The 20,100-nt window shown below is 51.2% G+C and overlaps 1 protein-coding gene and 2 long non-coding RNA genes across 5 annotated transcripts in view; 2 read left to right on the forward strand and 1 right to left on the reverse strand.

Annotated features, from left to right (window-relative positions):
* Nucleotides 1-12,559: 12,559 nt before the first annotated feature.
* Nucleotides 12,560-18,405, reverse strand: LOC135908925 (uncharacterized). The gene is made up of 2 exons (XR_010566495.2): nt 18,277-18,405; nt 12,560-12,736 (listed from the first exon to the last, which is right to left on the reverse strand). It is a non-coding gene; the product is annotated as an uncharacterized lncRNA (long non-coding RNA).
* On the forward strand, nt 13,186-14,850 carry LOC139049869 (uncharacterized). The gene is made up of 3 exons (XR_011508646.1): nt 13,186-13,387; nt 14,225-14,336; nt 14,519-14,850. It is a non-coding gene; the product is annotated as an uncharacterized lncRNA (long non-coding RNA).
* A 135-nt stretch (nt 18,406-18,540) lies between the features above and the next one.
* The window catches only part of LOC135908923 (vasculin-like), a 67,537-nt gene continuing 65,977 nt past the window's right edge, over nt 18,541-20,100 (forward strand). The window contains exon 1 of one of the 3 annotated variants that reach the window (XM_065440775.2): nt 18,541-18,680. The gene's annotated coding sequence lies outside the window, so the exon portion shown is untranslated. Of the gene's footprint in view, nt 18,706-18,918; nt 19,159-20,100 lie in introns of those variants that run through there. The other 2 variants (XM_065440776.2, XM_065440774.1) reach the window with 2 other exon arrangements.

The raw sequence follows: 20,100 nt of genomic DNA on the forward strand, positions 1-20,100 counted from the left end.
TTCCGACAGGGTCATTCTCGACTCGCTCTTGGCTTTCGCCAAGGACGCGCAGCTCCTAGGAGGGCTCTGAATACGCCTCCCCCTTCCTCTTCCTATTCCCAATTAAGGGATGGCCTTCGAGCCATCCCTTAATAAGTGCATCTTGTCATCATCATCGTCCTGGTGGAATTGTACCGTGATTGTGACTCAGTGTTCGTATCGTTTCTTGTCGAAATAAACTATTTCTAAACGCACATATACATAAAGAAAGTTGGCTGAGGTTTATCTATTCTAAGCCCAGCTAACATGAGCGAAAGGTCTGTTTGGCTTCGTTTTCCAAAGACTATGCACCATTTGAAGTCATCATCATTGTCCTGGTGGAATCGTACCGTGATTGTGACTCAGTGTTTGTATCGTTTCTTGTTGAAATAAACTTTTTCTAAACGCGCATATGCATTAAAAAAGTTGGCTGAGGTTTATCTATTGTAAGCCTAGCTAAGATGAGCGAAATGTCTGTTTGGCTTCGTTTTCCAAAGACTATGCACCATTAGAGGTCATCATCATTGTCCTGGTGGAATCGTACCGTGATTGTCACTCAATGTTCGTATCGTTTCTTGTTGAAATAAACTTTTTCTAAACGCGCATATACATTTAAAAAGTTGGCTGAGGTTTATCTATTGTAAGCCTAGCTAACACGAGCGAAAGGTCTGTTTGGCTTGGTTTTCCAAAGACTATGCACCATTAGAGTCAGGCCACAGTCTTTCACACACGTTACACACGCTGCCGAACGCTGTCCGTGAAGTAGCGGTGACACCTGGCCGTCGCAGTCGAGCTTGCCGCCAGCCCACGGGTGTGCTCCGTCAAACGTTCGTTCTGGGTACCGCTGCTTGTATCCACATCTTCGTCTCCCTCTTCTTGTTGTTGTTCGTGTTGCTGAACAACGGCGGCGGTTGCAGTAGCTTCGATCTTATCGCGCTTCCGCGTTTGGTAAGCTTCTATATAACGCGCTTATGTGGCCTCCCTTTGCTCCGGGGTTTCAGCAGACAACTTTGCCTTTGCTTTGACATTTCGCAGCCTGCCTTCTAGCTGTATCTACTGGATGAATGGATTAAGCCAGTCGCTTGTGCTGAAGCGCACGCGCAAACGGCCCAGCCGCCGCACCATCCATGGCGAGAGTAGCGACCAAGCGCCGGCGAAGCAGCCTCGCCTGGTCACGTGGTGCTGCAGCGGCGAGGTGGCGAGGCGTCGAGCGGCCGCCGCTGCGTCGCCTCTGCTCGGCGGATCACGTGGCGTGAGGTCACACCTGCTACACTTGCGCTCCGGCGGCTCAAGTTCATTGCGGCGCGATGAATGACCTTGAGAGACATGGTGTAGTACAGCTTTCGTGCTAATCTATACTGAAGGTTATGGCGACGGTGAAGGCAAAGCTTTGCCTGGAGTGTCAATCGCAATTAAATGGATAAAAGGCCCTTAACCATGCGAGCTAAATAATTTTTAGTGGCGGCGGAGGTGACGCGTGCTGCCAACTAAATAAAGAGAGATTAGCAAGATGGGCTACGTGTTGTGCCCTCTTAAACGTTGCCCCATTTGTCGGTTACCAAGGGCACAATGGCACGCTCTGCGCAAACGTAAAATTCGAGCACGTATCTATCGTATGTTCAGCGTGCGCGTGTATGTACATATGCACACAGAGGGAGGAATCGCTAGGTCGTTTGACAGATTAGTGCTTGCAGCCGCAACGTCTGCTTTGCAGCGGCGCAGTGCCTTCGCTGCCATCAGCGAGCAAGTTATCCTCACAGGACGCACCAAAATTCAAATCTGTAGTTACTTACAATTCCAGTTGGTTGTTGATGGTAATTAAGGAACTTTCCCAACGTCGGTGATCAACGAAATTCTTGACTGTGTTGCACGGAGAGGTGCACTTCGTAGGGATAAGCGGGAGATGCCAACGGCGCTATGCCTCGGCACTCGCAGCCCCGCTGTTGGCTCGCGCTTGCACATCAACCGCGGTCCGGGAAACAAGCTCAAGGAAACGGTAGACGACGACGACGACCGTGCACGCGTAAGCTCGGAAAGCGTTTATTACGTTTGCAACTAACACTTCAAGCAGGCCATTTAGCTATAGGGGAGATCACTGTGGGCTACCTCGAAGAGAATAATACAAGACGGGCCTACGACTTATCAGATGGGGATACGCGGGCGGCCGCGGCGATTTCCGGGGCAAAGACGCGGTTGACCAACCACGTGCGGGAAAACGGGAGCGGCGGCGGATACCTCCACAAACGCCGTTTGCTGGTGACCAAAGATACTCGGAGCTATGCCAGAGGGATCTCACGTAACAGACCCGGTGGCGCTGATAGCGCTTTTGCTTAGCGCTTGCGACTCCCGTGCGCCGCCCGCGAAAGGAAGGTTTACCCTCTCCCCAATCTGCTTGGCGCGCGTGCGACGGTCAGGGGACCCGAGGATTCCCACAACTTGAGACCTCTTCTTTACTGAGATAAGGCTATATCAGTACTTCTTTTATCTATTGACTTTGAGCCGCTGAGTTTTTGGCAATTTAGAGAGGACACTGCGATGCGTCAATAGCAATAATTGTGCTCAATGCATTCAGTTTTAAGTATTGCGGGATAGTTTTAGAGCGCAGCTCTCTGGCGCCCGTTCCCGCATTTCGCGTCGCCGTCAGCCTCGCCGTAACCGAGGTCATCACCCGCGTGCTGCTCTAGCTGCTCGCGCTCCTGCTGCCATATCTCGCGCGCGGCGCCAGTCTTGCTCTCCCCTTGTCCTCCAAAGCCGGATCACGTGTTCTCGCCTATCCTCTCGCCCCTTTCCTCTGCGCAGCGCCTTTGCGGTGTCTCTCGCCGCTACCGTCCATTCCGCGATCGCCCTTCCTTCTCCCGCTGTCGCGGCACTGCCGCGGTGCCGGCGGCGGGCGCCTCTTGCCGCCTCGCGCGTGATCCACGGCTCTCCGCTCCTCCGCGTCGCGTGGCTGTACGGCTCTCAGCAGTGTCTCCCGCTTCCCCGTTTACGGGGCAAGGCCTTCCTCAGGGGCATTTGTCGCCTCTGGCAGTGCTTGCGCCTGACTGTCCTCCCGCCTCCACTCTTGCCCTATAGCTCCTTTTACCTGGCTCAGTGCCGTTGCGGTGGCTCGAAAGAGTTATAGCGCTTCGTCCGTTTACTTCTGCTTCCCACCCCAACCTTGTGCGGCCACATTGAGGTCTGTCTGTGAGTGAATGAGATTGTGACTTCTACTCAATGCCCCTGTCCTTCACCAGTTTCCTCATCCCACCTCAGAAGAAACATTAGATATATAATAATTGCTAATCTCCTCCCTTCTCTACGACGGTGACCCACTATAAGATGGCGCGTCGCCGGAGCGCCGGCTCGATAGCGGCGGATCGCGGTGTGTGCTGCCCAATCCGAAACGCAGAACCGCCTCCGTTCGGCACTGCGTGTTCTGTATGCGGTTGCCTGTTGTTGAAGTAAGGCAGCAGCTACGCTCAAAGATCGCATTACCAAGAAGCGTAATCGTCGGCCATTTTTAAATTTTTATGCGAAGCATACTAGCCGCACAACCACGCTCTTCCTTGCTGCGCCGCGCGCGGCCGCGTAGCTACCATATGACGTCATAACAGCTGCAAAGCGGACGCTTAAGCTTCGCCTTCAAGAGTGGAACGCGACAGCGTTACCGTCGACCCGCCAAGGGGTGTAAGACAATGGGCTACGGCGCAGCGACTACGCGCCCCGCATCGGACGCGGTGAGCGTCGAGCAACGCAGCGTACGGCGCGGCAACGAAATGTGCGCCTGAGCAAGCGACGCACGCCTGAGCCGACGCCGACGACACCACGAGCTCCTTAACGCTGTCGCGTTAAAATAAAGGCTAGTATGCTTCGCATCCTGGGCTTAACGTTAGCTAAGCCACAGCCATTTTTTTTCTGTTATGGAGTATGTTCATGCTGTACCGCTTTTCTTTCTTGTCCGTACTGCTCCATTGTTGCAATTTATGTCTTGTATATATGCTATAGTTCCTACGTTGAAATGAATTCTGTCTAGAGAGCATCGAAGCCGGTTGATAGGAAAGTCGTGTTTCAAGTGAAGGAACGAGCTTTGACATTGAAGGCGCAATAGCTAAGCAGTTGTGGACGTGCATTATTATGGACGTAGCAATTTTACGGAAGCTCGCGGCCATGGAGGAAGGAAAGTATAGGAGGGAGCATATGCCACGCAGCCAGTCTTGGCGAGCCAACAATCCGCGAAGCCACAGTGTGGTGGCCCAGCACGTGACCTCTTGCGTCAAGATCACGGAGCGAGAATTGAGATTTCCTGAGACGTTCGGTTCCCAGTAGCTGTGCCAGTAGTTTTCGTTCGGTGCCTGCTTATTCAGCTGCCCTGCCGCGGCTCTGCCTGCAAAACGGGAACGCTAAAACCAACCGTGCACTTTGACGTGCGACCACACGTTGGGTAACCACTGGCCCATCAGATCTCGGCTTCAACCGCGTTGCGGCATGCTCCATCCTATTGTTCCCCTCCTCCATGCTCGCGGCGCGCTTGCGCCGTCGTGCTGTCCTGTCCCGCTACCGTCACGCATTCCCTACCGCCTGTGCAGCGCGGTTGAGGTGTCCTCTGCTGAGAGACAGTTACTGCGCTGCACTTTACCCCAACCCTTCCTTCCCATCAACAAGAATCTCCTTCTCTCTCTCTCTCTCTCGACGCATGCCCGGCCACGCAAGTGGCAGACTAGAAGGCCTCCAGGTGGCTCGAAGTGCGTCTGGCTGCAAAAAGCAACGATGCCAAGTGGACGCGCGCGCGTTCCGCGATGCCGTATAGCTACGGCGCAGCGTTCTGGCTTCGACTGTGGGCACGAGAGTTGCGCGCACACGCATTAGTGCTCTATAGGCCTGGAGGTCCAGCGTGAGCGTTCGGAACGAGCGGATGTGCGTCGCTTGAGCTCCGCCGAACGTGGACTCTCCCCGACCGGATTACTTCCACGTGGTCGCCGGCATTGCGTCAGACCGCCGAGAAATCACGATCCTCAACACCCTAACACCTTTCCCGAGCCGATACGACATTTCGTTCATTCTTCATCGGCTCGAGAAGATCCGAAGCGGGCGCATGACACGCTAGGCTACAGCTCGCGGCGGCGAGTGTGCGGGCCACCGGGCTTGGCGACGCGGCCCTCTCCACCGCCGATATGAACGCTCCCATCGCGCGAATTGCCGGCACGACCACGACCAATTGCCTGCAACCTGCGGTCAGGGGCCCCCACGACCTCCGGACCCCGTGGAAGCCCACGACCTCGACGAGCTCACATCGGCGAGCGAAGGCGAGGCCCCAGAACTTCACGCCACGTCATTTGCACCGCCGGGGCCGGCGACTGACACCGATGCGAATTGGAAACTGGCGATTTCCCGTGGTCCGTGCCAACGCCAGAAAAAGCACGACCAAGCTCGGACGGTAACAGCGCGCAGACAGCCGGACCTGCAAGCAGTGGCGTAGCTAGGTCGTCTGGCACCCGGGGCCCTTAGGTCTTCTGTCAACGCCCCCCCCCCCTTCCCGGGTGTAGCCGGCGGAGAGAGGGGTCTTCAGACGTATATGACACCCCCCCCCCCCTGTTGCTACGCCACTGCCTGCAAGCATTCCGCCTGCAGCCAATTGGCACCGCCGGGGTTCCCTCGATAGGCGAACAACGCTCCCGCTGCGTCGGCAGACGCGACAGGCGTTGCGCCGGCGCGAATAACGCCACGTGAGAAGGAGCCGCGCCTGGTACGACGGAAGTTGCCGCCGTTCCCACGCACAGGCCTAAACTTCATCATGCTGCCGGAAAAGGGTCTGGCCGTTCGAAACTTCACGACGCGCCGAATCTCCCGTGTCATTGTGGTGGCGGGCATTTATCAACATTGCACGGGCGACCGCTTCATCACCCGCACCCGCCTCGGGCCGAACATTATTATTGGTGGCACGCCACATGTTGACGCAGCCCAAATTCTTCGCCGGATCACGTACCACCCTCACGCTGGGAGGGATGACCCACGAGTTCCACATTTACGTGGCGGCCCCCGAAGACACACTGCGTGGAGTCACCTGTGGGATAGACCTCGGCACCACCTTGGAGGAACTGGCTGCCAACCTCCGCGGGCACACGTACGCAGGTGGGGGGGGGGGGGACAGTTCACAATGCGCGGATGCTTGGTGCTACTGCATCTGCTGTGATCAGCTTCGAGGGCCCCCTCATTCCCCGCTATGTACCGCATTATGGGGATGGGGGAGGAGGATGGTAGCCTGCCAGCCATACAAGCCGACGCGGCGATCCTGCCAAGCCTGCTTACAAACGGGGCACCTATCGTACGTCTGCCCCACGCCGAACGCTCGAGTGTGTTGGCAGTGCGGCACCCTGGACTCCGTGGACGGTGAACCCTGTGCTCCCAAATGCAAAGTGTGTAGGGATGGCCACCTGACGGGCGCCAAAGAGTGCTCACAGAGACTGAAGGCCCCTGCGGCCACGGCAGCCCTCCCGCCTCGCAGCACCCAGCCAGCTCCAGGGGCGCACCCAGCCAGCCCCGAGGGCGCAATCCACCCAGTCCCGAACGCAGGTGGCTCAGCAAGGAAGGGGAGACTTCGCACAGCCACTCTCGCTCACGGTCGCAGTCTTTCCCTCCCCTGCCCCCCGCAGGACCTGGCCAGCAGCAACAAACGCCGAACCAGGATCGGGAGACCGAGGGCCAGCAGCAACAACTCACCCGCCAACAGTCCCAGCAGGCCTCCGGCAAGTCTGCCGAGAAGCACAATTCCACCCCGTCAGCCGGCACCGGTACCAAGGTGAGCTGGCCAGCAGTAAGGGCGACACCCATCGCTCTGCCCAACACTCAGTCCCCCGCGTACGAACACCTTCTCGCGGAAAATTTAAAACTCAAACAGGAGCTCGGGGTCGTCAGGGCGCGACAGGATAAGGACAGCGCTTAACCCCACGTCTTAATGGCGCGTTTCAGATCGCCACCAAACTCCACCGAGCACCGCTCCCAAAGCACCCCCCCAGCAGACAAGCAACCCCTGAGATGCCGCCCGCGATTCCCACCCCGGAGGACTCCGCGGTCACGCGCGAGGAGATGCGCGAGATGCTCTCTGTGCACTCCCGACGGCTCTGTGTCGTCTTCACACAACACCTCGCACAGTTGGGAGTCCGCCTCGACTCCCTCGACACACGCCTCGAGGCCCAAATTGCCGAAAAAGGCGTCAATATACGAAGGAAGAGGGCCACCCTCAGTTCCCGCACCACGGCAGATCAAGTCCCTTGGAATCGCTTTCCGCCAAACTCTAATCCACAGCGGCGTCGACACCCGCAGCTACCTCATCCTCACTGCCACATCAGCCTCGCAAATCGACACCTTGACACCCCCGCTTCCCCACACCACGAGTTAACCATGGGCAGCGCAACCCGCCCAGCCATTGGCGAACCTTCAGAAATCTGGCAATGGAACTGCCGCGGCTTCCGCATAAAGCGGAGCCTCCTCCAACAAATACATTAGCACACACCTTGCTCAACCAGCTGTCATAGCGCTACAGGAACCTGGCACCTCACCCACACTCCCAGGCTATGAGTCGATCCTACACGATAACCCAACAAAAGGCAGAGCGGTCATCCTGATTAACAAAGCGCGAACCGTAATTGGCCTCGACAACATCCCAGACACCAACATCGACCATGTGATGGTGGAGCTACTTCTCAGGCGCCAAAAGAAAACCGAGAAGCGAAGCATCATCATCGTCAATGTATATAGCCCCTCGAAGCAAAAAGTCACCGACTTCCACGCTCTCGTTCAGGGTGCCTGTAAGTTGGCCCACGGAAAGGAACTCGTACTCCTTGGGGGTTTCAGCGCTCTCGACGAACGCTGGGGATACAACCGCTCGGATGTGAAAGGCAAACAACTTGCGACTGCCGCCGAAAAATTGCAATTCGAAATGCTTACAGACCGGGAAACTCCTACCCGGACCGGCAACAGTGTATGCAGGGACACTTGCCCTTATCTCACCTTTGCCCGTGGCAGTGCAAATTATAACTGGGACAACTCGCGGAACCCTTGGGTAGCGACCACTGCATTCTTCGTACACAAATTACGGAGAGTGCGCTGCGTCGCTCCATTAGACAAGCCTGCATCACAAATTGGGATGCCTTCCGCCGCGAGACAGAGAATTCAATCGGCAACCTCACAAACCTCACCGACTGGTGCGACCAACTTAAAGCGATTCGGGACCATTGCACCAATACACTCTGCGCTATATTCCTATAAATGCCCACACTGCCATCATTGCGCAACGCTTTACCACATGAAATGGGCTTGCGCAAGCGCACCACAGCTCACCACCCATGACGCAGCCCACCACATGGCTATGGGAGGCAGCGCTGTCCAGCTCCGACTCGACGGACCAGCTCAACCTGGTCAATCGAGCGACAAGGGCAGCTAAGGCCGCTGGACTCCGGGACTGAGGGGATCACCCACTGCACATCGGAAGAGCTAGCTACGCTCGTGTGCTCTTTTCTATAAAGTTTCTCTCTCTCTCTCTTTCTCTCTCATTCTCTCTCTGTCTTAAGAGAACATCTCAACTCCCGGAAGTGGACGGTCATCTCCTGCACCTGTGGGAAGCCAGAAGAAGCCTCATCCGCAGATCGAAGACTCTATTGCAAGGGCAATATCACTCTGGCCTTGTCGGCATTCGTGGAGATATGGAAAGCTGTTTAGAAAGGTGGCTGGATCTCCTTTATTAAAATTGACAAAGAAAAAAGAAATCACAGGGTTGAGTTTGATATAGTAAGAGCCTGGCGTGTCAAAGGTCAAAAGCCTGCGCTTGCAAGTGGGGCAGCGTTATGCTGTTTCCTTTGACGTACGTTCTCCAGTGCACAGGATCGTGAATTCGTCACACGAAGCTCGTCGCCACAGCACTACAAGCGTCATCACTGTTCTACATGGCCACCGAATTGAGCTCTCCGGCCATTCCGAACTTCCGGGGCGAGGAGGAGCTGTTAGACGCGACCCATTTCTCAGCATCGGTCAAGTTCTTCGGGCGCAACCCCTCGTCGACGTCCTCTAAATCTGGTGTGCAGGTGCGCGTCGACCGTGTTACCAGACCCTTAAGACAGCGTGAGGCTTATAGCGCGTGAAAAAGACAAGGACGAAAGGAAGACGTGACACACACAGGCGCTAACTTGCAACAAGACAGGCGCTAACTTCTTTAAGAAAGGCTGGTTAGCCCGCTCAAGTGTGTCGCGCGAGGAGCTTTATTGTTCCACCTCAAGTGACAGTCGTAGGGAATTGCCAAATACGCGACTGTTTTTTGAGGACGGGACAGGAGCTCAGTGCAGGCAGGGTACAACTGGAATAATGTAAAAAGGAGGGATCCGACCTTTCCAGGGTTAGTTTCTTAAGAGGTTTACAAAAGCATGCTATCATGTAGCTTAGTGTTTAATTGCGATTACCATTCTTTGCTTACTTGAGATTTTGAGAGCGCAGCTCTTGGCGCCGGTTCCTGCGTCGGCGGCGGCGTAAAATCGAGCGAACGAGCACAGCCAAAGATGAAAACGAACACGGAGCGCGGAGAGGAATGAAAGACGCGAACATGAAAGCGGAGTGGAGGGTGCAGCGGCACCATGATGCGGAACGAGGACGAGGGTATAGGGCGAAAGCGTGAGAAGAAAAGTGTGGGGCGGCGACGATGGCTACGAGATGGCGCCAGAGTAGCGCACGTGCATGAAGTAACCAATCCTTTAAAAGATATCTTTAAAAGTAACGAGGTGGTTATAAAATGAACAAAAAAAACGGTGTCTGAGACTATGTAGACACAGAGGGGGTAGGTACTACATACTTTGTACAACATTGTACAAATCCTTGTCGGTACAACATGAACACCAAAGGTGGCAGAGGGCATCCTTGCCTAACAGTGCCCTCTGTCACCTATGGTATTCATGTTGTACCTACAAGGATTAGAGACCAAATTAGAGAGGAGCGCACTTGGCTTCAACGTTTCTTTTTTCAATCAAGGAGCGTGGATTGAACAGTCATTACAGGGCTGATGTACGCGGATGATGTAGCACTAGTGGCTGATAATAAGGAAGATTTGCAGAGATTGATGGACATCTGCGATAAAGAGCGAGGTAGATTAGGTTTGAAGTTTAGTAACGGAAAATCTGCAGCCATGAGTTTTAATGATAATCAGCGCGGCGAGCATAGGATAGAGGAGGTTACGATGTAGGCAGTGGATAAGTAAAATTTCTTGGCGTGTGGATAAACAGTGGGGCTGAGTACCACGAAACATAGCGAGTCTAGATATCTGGAATCCAGCTGTGATGAAAAATAGGGCACCGTGGATAGGTACGAAGGGGTGAGATGAATTTGGAAAGGGGTGATGGTTCCTAGTCTTACTTTCGGCAATGCTGTCCTGTGCATGAGATCAGAGGTTCGAGCAGTGTTGGAAATTAAGCAGCATGGGTTAGGTCGGCCTGCTTTGGGAGCACACGGAAATACACCAAATCATGGAGCACAGGATGACATGGGATAGACATCATTCGAGGGCAGGGAAGCGAGCACCAAAATAGAATTCCAGGACCGATTGCGAGAAATGTGGGAAAAGCTAGGAAAGTTTTCAGTTCCTTGTACATGAGAAATCTTGACACAAAATAAAAGAAGCGAAGCAGGAAACTGTCAAGGAAGTATTTGAACAGCTGTTGGGGGTGGGGGAGCAAAACAAGAATTACCGGTTAAGAAAGAGGTTAAAGAAACAGGGGGATCTGGGGAAAATAGAGATGCAGACGAAATCGTCACTGGAAACATACAGAACTTGCAAGCAGGAAATTGCCGAAGAAAACATCTGCGATAATTCTAGAGGAAGCTCTTTGTTATTTTTGTTTATTTTATTGTACTCTCAAGACCGAAGTATTACAGAGGGGAGTGGGTAAGAAACATAAACATAACTAAGTAACAAAGCAGCAAAAGGTGGTTAGTTAATACAGGAAAAGTGATTAGTTATTTGTGTCCATGAGTGATGATGTCTGATAAGGCCGAACGAAACTTCGAGTTGTCCTTGATTGCGACAGCTGCACCGGGAAGGTGGTTCCATACCTGAGAGGTCCTAGGAATAATTGATTCGTTACAGGTTCTGGTGTGGCGTTGAATTATTTCAGCTTTATGGCTATGATCAATGCGAGAGGAAATGTAGGTAGGAGACGATATAACATTATCGCGTAGATAGGAATTGTGGAAATATAGTTTATGAAATAAAGCAAGGCGAAAGCACTTACGTCGGGCTGAGGGAGGAGCTAGTAGCGAAGAGTTTTTCATGGTAGTCACGCTTGATGTGCGGCTATAATTGCTATAAATGAAACGCGCGGCATTGTTTTGGATTAGTTCAAGTGATTGAATTATGGGCTTCGAGGTGCGGGTCGCAGATGGATGAGGCGTACTCCATTTTACTCCTAATAAACGTTTTTTATAAGATTAATTTGCTTAATTGATTAATTAATTTTTATAAGAAAAATTTGCTGGTGGTGATTAGAATTAAAGAATGCTAACCGTTCTAACTGCAAAGAAGGATTCAGCAAAAATGGCTTCGTTCTCCAGGGTTTTAATCTTGACCTTGAAGCCCATTATTCGCGTTTGATGTAGCAGTCATTGAGCACCTCCTTGAAATGTTGCTGGTACAATACCTTGTAGGCGCTGTTCTGTTGAGCTGTAGTCAGCGGGGGACCAGCAACTACCCGCCATGGTTGCTCAGTGGCTATGGTGTTGGGCTGCTGAGCACGAGGTCGTGGGATCGAATCCCGGCCGCATTTCGATGGGGGCGAAAACACCCGTGTACTTAGATTTAGGTGCACGTGAAGGAACCCCAGGTGGTCGAAATTTCCGGAGTCCTCCACTACGGCGTGCCTCATAACCAGAAAGTGGTTTTGGCACTAATAAACCCCATAATTAAATTTTAACCAGCAGCTCTTTTTCTACAGGTCATACTAAACGGGAGGTGGCTGTCGAACGCAGACGCTCGGCCAAAAACACGCACTGACGTACCAGGTTGACCACCGGTCGTACGTACACATTTCGCATATTGGTGAAATCCAAAGTCAACCCGACGAAAAAATGCATGTCGTCCAAAGACGAGAAGAAAACACTTATTGTAGACGTCGCTACATAACGTCACTGCTTTTCCCCGCTCCTCGTATTGTAGTAGAACCTTGGTTTGAGCTTGTTGGCGGGTCATAATTCAGAAATATTCAGATTTCTTTTTGGTGCAGTGATAATTAAGAAAAAGCAACTAGAGAACTGGCAAGACAATCGATATACAGCACACAACGACGAAAATAAGTATTCAGAGTTCTTTTTGGTGCACTGATAATTAAGAAAAAGCAACTAGAGAACTGGCAAGACAATCGTTATACAGCACACAACGACGAAAACAAGTATAAATCGCAGCATTAGAAGACCTTGTAAAACACTAGCAAATGTCACGTGATTTTTCTGGTATATAAAATCTTAATGAGTGTCTGAGAAACAATTCGATCTGTATAAGTAACAAGGCATGTATGTAAAAAACAGATGCAAAGGAATAAGACATATTTCATCGAATTTCTTTGCGAGAACAATTAAGGCAAACTACTAATACAACTTTTTAGGAATTGTTAGAGAACGCTAGTTTTGGGTGCTCTGAAGGTTTGCAGATGGCGAATGATAACCATGTTTTCCGGGAGGCTTTTCCGCAGTTTGGTGGCACGAGGCAACCCTGAAAAGTTTAAAGCGTGTGTTAGGTCGAAAATTCGTTGATGTGTGGCCAGATTATACGCAAGTGCGATATCAGGCCCCGTACACTCTCAAGTTCAACTAATGGCCACAGAGGGCGAAAAAATCGACCGCGCGCCGCTGCTAACAAAGCCGACCTAGTAGCATCACCTCGGGATTCGTTCGTTAGTTCCAACATTTCCCGGTAGAGGCGTCGTAATAAGCGCAATTTTATCTTACAAACTTTCTCTTACAATTACCGAAGCATTTTCTTTTACATAAAAACAGGGCAAAATTATCATTGCTAATTAGATATTGTACTCTTTGTTAGTAAGTTTATTGTTTCTTCGCCATTATGAACGCAAATAGCGTTCAGCATCATCGATCTTTCACGTGACCTCTGGCCTGGATTTAAAATTTTTACCGGTATTTCCGAGTGCACGGCGGCACGGATTCATTCGTTCGTACACTCAAGACTGGTTGCTTCTTTGTTTCTAAAACTAGTTTCTTGCGCTTCTATGTAACTTGGGGTGAAGTTACGTGTTTGCAAGCGGACATGTAAGCCCGGCAGTTGGTTTTCGGTCGTGAGCCATTCGGAACAGGTCTGCATCGAAACGGGAGCTGGATTTTGCTGCGGCTGACAACGGCAATAACGGTGAGTCGTTTAACACCGCTGCTTCAATCGTTATATAATATCTGTCTCATTACCTTCCAGGCGGGCACAAGTTAACGAACTAGATCCTGCATTACATATGGGCAGTGAGGATCTCAGTTGCTGTTTCCTAAATAAACCTTTACTTGCGAGGCTGTCGTTTGGTTTACACACACAACCAGGAAAGAAAGAGCGATATCGGAACGCGCGTCTCATTTTTCATGTTATTGTAGCCGTGGTTGTAGGTGACTGAGTAGCCTTATCAATATACAGATTAAACTTTTTTTCGAGTCGGCCGGCAACGTCTTTCGTCCACAAAACCGAATAATCCTTTGGTAAAATGAAGTGAAAGTACAGAATTTAATGTATTAAGCAGTTGCAAGCATGATACCCATATTTCGTACTTGTTGGTTCCAAATGTTCTTGCTGTTCAGATTGGTTTACCGTAGGGCATTTATTTTTGCAGTAGTGAAGCGGTGCATCACGTTCGTGGAGAAAAATAATGCATCAGTTCTAATAGCTTCATGACTTTCATGCATTTGCTTGAGTAACTAGCAGTGTGATCACTTCTAGAGCATAAATGAACCCACAAATGTTCTCATTTGTGATCTTAATAGTACTTGCGCTGTTGACATGCATTGTAGTTAGGCAGACATCAATTTTATGGGCAATAGCAATATTTATTTAACATGCTGCTTAAGCACCCTAGAATAGACAGTGTACATTTGCATGTGTTCTGTAGTCGCAAATCATTACAACATATATGTCACACCTTTTTTCATTTCATATTGCAAAACTTTGCTTTTTCAATTTCTGATTCAGTCAAAATTTCTGTTCCAGACATGCAGTAATGACGACGGCACCAGTATAAAGCAACACACTCCACGCACTAAACAGAAGCTGCTGCCTGCTACGACAAGGTCATTGTGTGGACATTGGCTACTACTACAAGGTAAACAACATATGGTTCAGAAATAAATATGTTTGATCTATGCTGTATTGGCTTGCCGTTTGCAGCAGATATGAATGTTTGTTCATATATATGGTTCAGTATAATTGGTTCGAACATATAAAACCCACATAAATTTGGCTAATCTGTGCTATATCTCACGTGTCACCGTTTTGCCCCAACAGAGTCTATGCCAAGCACATCTTGGTCATCACAGGAGCTCCTATCTGCACCAACAGGAAGGGGCTGGAGCCGAATTTGCAAGGCTTTTACACCAAGAACAAAGAAGAACATGCACAAGAATATGGATGAGATATCAAGTCTGCAAAGGACTGTGTTAAGACTGCAAAGAGCTTCAGCCACCATTCCACCAGCACGGACATTTGGCTGAGTCATCCAAGTAACTCAAAAAGGACTTTCTAGAAATTCTTCGTCTTCAGATGCACCTGCAACATCTGACCAAGCACGGACGACGCTGGCCAAAAGATTGAGTTTCATCAGTTCGTCCTTAATCAGCTTCCAAGCCATGTTAATTCCGTTTGTGCGAAGTGTAATTTTTCTTCTATAAATGCAAGCTTTCTCATTGCCCATTTTTGTTAGAGGTTATTCATCCTCATCCAAATATAAAGGTCAACCTTTATATTTGGATATTTCGCTGATACTTAATACCAGTCACTGTCTAGCAGCCTAACATATCTGTAGCAGTATCTTCTAGTGTATGTTGTCATGCGCAATTACTCTCCTGAAATAGCTGATGCAGCATCGGCATGCGTCTTGCATTAACCTATGCACATGTGCTATGCACCATTTTACTTTTCTTGGTGTTTTTAGCCTTCAATGCTTGCAGAGCAGAGTGGCTTCTCTCTTGAATGCAAGCTTTCTCATTTTCCATATTCCTAGTCTCGTTGATGATTGCTCCTCTTCCTTGATAGCCTGGGTCTTTGTGCAAGCTACAGTGAAGTGATTGATTGCAGAATCTGGTTTTGCTGCCACACTTGGTTGTGGTAACTGTGTTACAGATGTGGGGGCCTGGTCAGTTGCATTGGTAAGCAGTCCCTCGAGGTAAGCATTTGCTCCTGCAGTCCGCAAAGCGACATAGACTCCCAGTATACACACACCGTAACTGGTGCGCCCCGTTCGTTCTGGCCTGCTGCAGCCATGGGCAAATTGTGCTTGTGGCCTACCTCGGCCATGATTTGCTCAAAACGGAGACCAGCATATGTGCTTACATGGTTCGAAGTGTATGAAGTTGATAGCCGTATGGGTGGAAAGGCCCGCAAGAATGGCTGCCGAAGGTGATGCCCACAAAAGCGACTTGTCCACATTGCGACAAAGTGGGACACAAAGTGTGAGCCACACATAGCGGCCCCCGAAAGAAAATAAATGTGCAGGTTGGAAAGGAGTTAACGCTAAAATGCCGGGTAGTCCATGTCGCTGTGTTGGTTGCGGCAGCAGATGCCTGCGTCACCTGATTGCTTCGCAATGGAAGTTGCTCATCTTCAACGGCAACTGTTGGTTCAAACAGGTGCAAGGCTCTGTCCAATCTGTTTGTACCGCAGGTTGTCGCTCGTTACCAGACCACCACATGTGACAAAGGCAAGCATTATGCCTGTAAGATGGTTCGTAGCCAATGTATAATGTATTGTCAACCTCAAGCGGTGACTGATTGCCGTTTAATTTTGCTGTTATGTCACTTGGTTACGGTCGCAGTTTTATGTTTTTCGAATATTGCTGCCTGGTCGGTTGCACTGGGAAGCAGCCTCTCGAAGTAAGAATTTGGTCCTGCAGTCTGCACAGCGACATAGACTCCCAATTTACGCACACCGTGATTCGTGCTCCCCGTTCACCCTTTCCTGCTGCAGCCATGGGCAAATTGTGCCTCTGGCCTTTCTTGGCCGCGATTAGGCATGAACGGAGACCAGCATAAGTGCTTACATGGTCGGACGTGTATGAAGTTGGGTGGAAAGGCCCGCAAAAGTGGCCGATGAAGGTGATGCCCACGAAAGCGACTTGTCCATATTGAGACAATGTGGGACACCAAGTGTGAGCCACACATTAGCGGCCTCCAAAAGAAAAGAAACATGCAGGCTGGAAAGGAGTCAATGCTAAAATGATGGGTAGTCCATGTCGCTGTGTAGGCTGCGGCAGCAGATGCCTGCGTCACCCGACTGCTTTGCACTGCAAGTTGCTCATCTTTAACAGCGACTGTCGCCGCAAACAGGTGGGACACTCTGTCCAATCTGTTTCTGCTGCTGGTTGTTGCTCGTTAGTAGACCACCACGTGCGACGAAGTCGGGCACTACGCCTGTAGGTAGGCAGCTCAATGTACCCTAAGAGACCCGTGTATGTGAATGCTCACTGTTGCCATATGGTTCGTCACCAATGTATGATGTATTGTCTGAACCTCATGCGGTGACTGATTGCTGTTTAATTTTGCTGTTATGTCACTTGGTTATGGTCGCAGTGTTATGTTTTTCGAATATTGCGGCCTGGTCGGTTGAACTGGGAAGCAGCCTCTCGAAGTAAGAATTTGATCCTGCAGTCTGCACAGCGACATAGACTCCCAATTTACGCACACCGTGATTCGTGCTCCCCATTCACCCTTTCCTGCTGCAGCCATGGGCAAATTGTGCCTCTGGCCTTTCTCGGCCGCGATTAGGCATGAACGGAGACCAGCATAAGTGCTTACATGGTTGGACCTGTATGAAGTTGGGTGGAAAGGCCCGCAAAAGTGGCTGATGAAGGTGATGCCCACGAAAGCGACTTGTCCATGTTGAGACAATGTGGGACACCAAGTGTGAGCCACACATTAGCGGCCTCCAAAAGAAAGAAACATGCAGGCTGGAAAGGTGTCAATGGTAAAATGATGGGTAGTCCATGTCACTGTGTAGGCTGCGGCAGCAGATGCCTGCGTCACCCGACTGCTTTGCACTGCAAGTTGCTCATCTTTAACAGCGACTGTCGCCGCAAACAGGTGGGACACTCTGTCCAATCTGTTTCTGCTGCTGGTTGTTGCTCGTTAGTAGACCACCACGTGCGACGAAGTCGGGCACTACGCCTGTAGGTAGGCAGCTCAATGTACCCTAAGAGACCCGTGTATGTGAATGCTCACTGTTGCCATATAGTTCGTCGCCAATGTATAACGTATTGTCTGAACCTCATGCGGTGACTGATTGCTGTTTAATTTTGCTGTTATGTCACTTGGTTATGGTCGCAGTGTTATGTTTTTAGAATATTGCGGCCTGGTCGGTTGCACTGGGAAGCAGTCTCTCGAAGTAAGCATTCGCTCCTGCAGCCTGCACAGCGACATAGACTCCCAATTTTCATGCACCGTGATTCGTGCTCCCCGTTCGCGCTTTCCTGCTGCAGCAATGGGCATATTGTGCCTCTGGCCTTTCTAGGCCGCGATTAGGCATGAACGGAGACCAGCATACGTGCTTACATAGTCCGATGCGTATGAAGTTGATAGCTACATGGGTGGAAAGGCCCGCAAAAGTAGCTGATGGAGGCGATGCCCACGAAAGCGACTTGTCCATAGCGAGACAATGTGAGACACCAAGTGTGAGCCACACATTAGCGGCCCCCGAAAGAAAAGAAACGTGCAGGTTGGAAAGGAGTGAACGGCTAAAATCTGGGGTAGCCCATGTCGCTGTGTAGGCTGCGGCAGCAGATGCCTGCGTCTCCCGATTGCTTCGCAATGCAATTTGGGCATTTTTAACGGCGACTGTCGCTGCAAATAAGTGGCACACTCTGTCCAATATGTTTCCGCTGCTGGTTCTTGCTCGTTAACCTGACCACCACGTGCGACGACGACGGTGAGCCGTTTACGAGCTCGCGTCAATGATTCCAGCGTATCTCGACATGCAAGTTTTATTTCTGCTATTGCACGAGGATGTACACTGCTTGTCTTCTGCCAATAAAGTCGCGCGTTCTGTTCACTCACTTGTGGCTTGTTTGTATGGGCGTCAGTAGAGGCTCTTGGCAATTAGAACGCACCAGCTAAGCGGCAGCGAAGGCATTGAGGCATGCCGCATAGCCTGCAGGGCAAGCACGGCACGTACCAGCGTACGCGACCGGCAAAAAACGGCCATATTGAATTTTGCGCTAAAAAAAAAAGTTTGCACTTCCGCTTCCGGATTGAGCAACGTCATCTGGCGTCCCCGAAAGTTAGTTCCATGCGCTGCCGCTGCTTATTTTCGAACCACTGCCAAAGGTACAGTTTCCCTTCTCTAAAGTTGTTCTTTATTCTATGGCGATATGTGACCAGACGAGTGGCAGTGTAATATAATGATGACTGTGAACGATTGTTTGTGTTCAAGAGTGCGAGCGGCAACGGAAGGCGCCAAAGTAAGCAGCAATTTAGCTTCCACTGGTACGCGAATAATTTTCTACCGGTACTTCAAGAAGGAGCTTGATTCCAAGTTTCAAACAGACCGCCGTCACAGGCTACGTCCTCCGAGGGTCTCCCTGTCGGTCGTTGGGCGAACGACCGTCCTGGGCCTCGGTGCAGAGTAATTTTGTGCTCAACAATGAGCGCACGAATTACGCTGATTTAGTCACAATTTCAAAATAACGGCTCGTTTCCAAGTGCAGCCGAGGCGTCTCTCGCCGTCGGTCGTGTTTCGCGTGGGATCTCGCGCGCGAGTTGATCAGCGCGAGTGTAGGAGCCGCCATGTTTTCGTGAACACTATTTTCAACTCGGCGTGTGGCAATGTGGGCTTTGCGTGCGGTGTGTGTGTGCCTCGATTCGCGCCCGGAATTGGGATGTTATCGCCGACAGTAGTGTGCCTTAAATCTGCCCGTTCGACTGCGTCGTCCGACGAAGGTGCGTAAGCGTCCACTACGTTGGTGCCGCGCGCCGTGTCTCCCGACGCACGGCCTAGCACGCCGAGACGAAAACACAGCCATGCTCTCCCGTGTGTTCTTTCCCGTCTTCCGGCGGCCCTGTCAGCGCGACCGGCTGGCATTGGTGCAGTGTCGACAAGTGCTTGAGAAAAAGAACTGTCGCAGTCGTTCGACTCCGGGAAATTCACGAGAACGGCCGCGCTGGGCGTTTTTTTTTTTTTTCGCGGAAGCCGCATGCAGATGCTAGCTTAGCTGCAGTTTTTGAGCATCCGTTATTGTTGCTGCCCCGAGCGCTGCTCTCGCGACCGTTTTTGTTGTTTGTTGTTTGTTGTAGCGGCGCGCTGCCCCGGTTCTGATATGGCAGTGCGCGTTTCGACGCGGGCCACTTTTTTTGTGGAAAAAAACAGTGGCGGCAGTGGCTCGAGCGGCGCCGCGGCGATTGAAGGGATTTCTTCTTTGTTTGTTTAGTTGCCGTGGACGCATTTGTGCGTGGCGTCTCTTTTTTTCGGCGACGTTTTCCCGCGTCAGCCAAAAGTGTCGTCCGTCGCCTTGTTTGGCTCGTTCCGCGCGCAGTTTTTTTTTTTTCTTTCTCGCACTGTCTGGTTGTTCGACTTTCGTTCTCGACGATCGGGATCGCATGCCGTAATCGGGTCGGATGCAGCTGCCGACACCTCTCGGCAGTTGAGCAGGCGGTCTCAACACAGGCCCCCCCCCCCCCCCCCCCCCCCCCCCTTTCTTTTTTTGAGCTTGGGACCTCGAATGTGTACCAGAATGGTCTCGGCCACTTCTGCCAGTCCCTTCTTTTCTTTTCCCCCGCCCGCCACTCTCGTTGAAATCGCGAAAACGAAAAAACGTGCGGATTCTTCCGTTCGTCAGTTTGGCATCGATCGTGTCGATACTTTGGCGTAACCGAACCAAGTCC

This window comes from Dermacentor albipictus, chromosome 9 (assembly GCF_038994185.2).
Source record: "Dermacentor albipictus isolate Rhodes 1998 colony chromosome 9, USDA_Dalb.pri_finalv2, whole genome shotgun sequence".
NCBI classification, from domain to species: domain Eukaryota; kingdom Metazoa; phylum Arthropoda; class Arachnida; order Ixodida; family Ixodidae; genus Dermacentor; species Dermacentor albipictus.